A 4,027-nucleotide genomic window follows, 5' to 3' on the forward strand; every position below is an offset into this window, starting at 1 on the left:
GTTAACAACACTTAAGGTCAGTTTTCTTAACTGCCCTCATTTCGACCGTTACAGAAGGAATTGAAATTATCAAGAAGGTTTTAGAAGGAAGAGATGCACTCGTGGTTATGGGACTGGGAGTGAGAAATCTTTGAGGGTTAGTTATTTCTCCTTCTTTCAAATTCTAATCTTGCATAAATTTTCGATTTTTTTTAACAACTATTTTCTCCCCATTTTCTTCATAGCTCAATCTTGCAGGTTTAGGTCACTTAATTGGGGAGTTTAATTAGATTGAATTCTTTAGGAATTAGAACTGCATTGATGTTGTTGAAAATGGAGGGCTCAAGGAAAAATGGAGAAGTAGGAGACAAAGCTGCATCGATAAGTTGCTTTGGGTAAAATATTGCCTACGCATGCTTATCTGTTTTTCTTTATCAATTCGAACTGGTTAAGATTATGAGAAGTGTTCTTGACATTTTCAACATTGTTAGAATATTTTCTGTTGGTAGTTTGGCGCACATAGTAAGGTAAAGTGGTAAGATAGTGAAATGTTGACTTTGCATGGAAAGTATTTGGGGAAATGCTTATTGGTCCTCTTCTTAAGAAATATACACAACAAAAAGCTTTTGACGCCTCTTTAGTATTTTGAGCATGATAGAAATTGGGTCTTGGGGTTAGTTTGTATGTGGGGTGCTGGAATGGGTTTAAATTTGTATAAAATGATTTTAGAACAATCAAGTTTTCTTGGGTTTGCATCTAGTAGATCATGCATGTTGTGTGAAATGGTTGGAAATTTGTTCAACTGTTGCTATGCCGCTGATTACGAAGTGATGGATTCTCTAGTTTTTGGCTCATGGTTTATGTTGTCTTTGCTATGTTTTTTAGAATTTAAACCCTCTATTGTGAGTCATTTAGATTATATTGGTTACTATGAAGTAGTTGTGTTTTTGTGATGCTCACAAGAGCTAATTATGACGTTTGTTAGGTTTTACTTGGAATGTTTGAAATACTTTTGCGGGTGGGTTAATTTGATGATTGGAAAGTATGAGGGCATGTGAGAATTTTAATCAGAGCTTGAAAATTAGTTGGTTAGGTCTTACATATAAGTCACAATATAGTTTATATCACTTGTTGGAAAGTGTTGCTGGACTTCGATATTATCTATTTTGGAATGTTCAACTCTCTATAATCCCAAGCTAAGTAAAGCTCACTTAAATAACTGAGATACCATTTACTTCACTGGTTTTTGTTCATAAATATTGTTACATGGGGTTGACACTTGGCAGTATGCACAAAAAAATAATTGGAAGTGGTTTTGGCTCATCGTGGCGTTGCTGAAATTGAAACGCGGTTTCAATTCTTGACATAGGTGAGTGAATTCTTCCATGTAATTTTATTAGATTTTGTGGGATTCGTATATATATATGGGGAGGGATAGAGGCACATTCTTATGCGCACATTATAGCCACATTTTTCACATACAAATGAATTAAGGTCTGCTTTCTGGTGGAGATGATCTCCCCACCATAAAGATCATTCTCACAAAAAATTATAATATTTGGATATGTCTAACCATGTAAAAATTAGTGTTCATTTTTGAGTTTTTTATCTAACGGTCCAAAAATTTTGTGAGCATGTTCTAAGGTTAGATTTCTTTGGATGAGCTGAATTTTTGTGAGCATGTTGTCCATGGTGGGGAGATTATATCTACAAAAATTCAGCATTTAATTCAACTTTTAAGTCCACGATTTTGTTTGGATTAATTTACAATGTGGCTAGAATGTGGCTACAGTGAATGTGCCTCTATCCTTCCCCTATATATATATATTGAACCTAAAATTGGGATTTTTCTTTGGTCGTGGAAATACCTTGATTTGTAATAGATTTATGACTACATTTTTTGGTAATACTATGATCTGTGTGTCTCTAGTATATATATTCATGACACTCATGGAAGTTATTTATAATTATATGTAAATGCTTGTGTGTCCCTAGTATGTGGCCTGTGTATCTTTGTATCATTGCATGTTATAGATCTCGCTTGTATCTTTGTATATAGTGTGGACTAGATCTAATTAAGCGCTGCCCCTAATTAGATGAACTTCAGTCTGGACTAGATCTCGCTAGATGTGCTACAAGGTCATCTAATGGGACTGCTTTTCAGGCTGTTTATAAGTTTATTAGTTTTGATCTAATTGACTAATTTTAGGCATTTTGTTGCCTTAAAATTTAGTCGTATGGCGTTTTGATCTAATTGATTAATTATGGTACGGTGTTCATTGGAATGGTGATGGTACCCTAGTTTCTACATGTTCTGTTAGTTTTTACTTATTCAATTTCTAATTGTTATTTTTATTTTTATTTTTTGCATGGTTTCTTAACTTTAGTTTCTACATGTTAGGTGCAGTTTCAAGATCATGGAACAAACTAGGATTTTCCATTAACCAATTTGTGTTGCTGAAAATTATAAGCCAGTATGTTTTCTTGATAATCAAAATTTATTTTCTTGTATGATTTAAGCTAAGAGATTGCTTTTAATGGCTATGGTGTTCATTTGGTTGGTGATGGTACCTTCATTTCTATGTTTTTTTTTATCTGTTTTTACTTTTGGCATGAGTTTTATGAGGGATGTCAAAGTAACTCTGGCTTAAATTATAACCATTTTGGAGTTGGTCCCCATCCAAAAGATGCCAAGGTAAATAGATTAGATGAACAACATTATATCGCCTTCTATGGAATGTTATGTTATGAATGACCAAATCTATTTTCACTTCCAAAGACTAGAGGTTCAGGTTCTCTTATCGATCAAATGCATTGGATTTGGCTAGACGCAACAAATAAACTTTGAGAAGGATGAGGAACTTGTTGCTAGGAGGCTTAGTGTTTCTTAATAATTGTCCTGATGTATGTTTTATTCTTCTTTTCTTTAGTTTATTCTATATTTCTTTTAAATTATTTTTCATAGCTTTATATACATGGTTTGAAAATTTTGCTTAGGTTCAAATCTAGAGTCTTGGCGTATTTGACAAACCAAATTGTCGCTACGGAAGGTGGCCTAAGCAACTATAGTTTGACCTGGGTTGATCAGTGTCGATTTCTAGAATAAATTGACCAATAACTAACTTAGTTTCTTCTAGACACCATTAGCTAGCAAGTTGGAGTGAATCTGATGATCAAATAACTAATCTCTCAGAGATGGATGAGCCATAGTAGTAGGAGGAAAGGATCTTTCACACATATAGATAGGACCAATATAATAGAGATGGTTACCAGAACTTTCTCTATTATAGTAGAGCTAACTAAAAGGTATACCCCATTTTCTTACGCTTCTTCCTGTAGATTCCACTCTCCAATTGATTGAAAGCAGATCAAAAGAAAGATATGAACCATTCCCACCCACTCATCTCAAAGCCCAACCATACTTGCACGACGAGAAAGTAAACTGAAGAGGAGATGTTTCTTTATGGCTATGAACCTTTGAATGTCATGTGTACATCCCTAGTGGTCATCAGAATCTGGAATTTCAGGAAGTACAGAAACAGCTCAAGCTCAGGTAGTGAGTGGAGTGGCTGCATTTGCTGGATCAACTGTGCTGCTCCTAACATTACTTTGGGGAACATGTGTTGTTGTTGGCAAGGTTGATCTCTCAATGGAGCTCGATGAAAACATCGAACAGAGTTGCAAAGCCATTGGAATTTATTGGTTAGTCCATTTGTCTCCTTACTTGAATATATTCAAAAAGGTTAACAACATGTCTTATTATAGTTCGAAGATTAGTTGATACAATATTTGAGTTTCTATAAATGTTTGATCACTTGTACTCTTTGAAAGTGAAGTTCATGTTCGACATTGTCCATTCGTATCTTAATGAAATCAAATTCTTCAAAGAATTTACTTATGTTGGATTGCTTTTGTTGATAGGTGTTGATATGATGTTTATGAATATGAAAGGGAATGTGGTGGTTTGGGAGAGTGGTTTTTATTCGATGGTTGTCATGAGCAATATTAGCACCAATTACAAAAAATGAGAAACTATATCAGTTAAATA

The 4,027-nt window shown here is 34.2% G+C and overlaps 1 long non-coding RNA gene across 1 annotated transcript; it reads left to right on the top strand.

The window, feature by feature from the left end:
* Positions 1-2,563: 2,563 nt before the first annotated feature.
* Positions 2,564-3,802, top strand: LOC147493641 (uncharacterized). Its single transcript, XR_015199490.1, has 2 exons — positions 2,564-2,674; positions 2,759-3,802. It is a non-coding gene; the product is annotated as an uncharacterized LOC147493641 (long non-coding RNA).
* Positions 3,803-4,027: the final 225 nt, after the last annotated feature.

Source organism: Coptis chinensis, chromosome 6, assembly GCF_015680905.1.
Source record: "Coptis chinensis isolate HL-2020 chromosome 6, ASM1568090v1, whole genome shotgun sequence".
Classification (NCBI taxonomy): Eukaryota; Viridiplantae; Streptophyta; class Magnoliopsida; order Ranunculales; family Ranunculaceae; genus Coptis; species Coptis chinensis.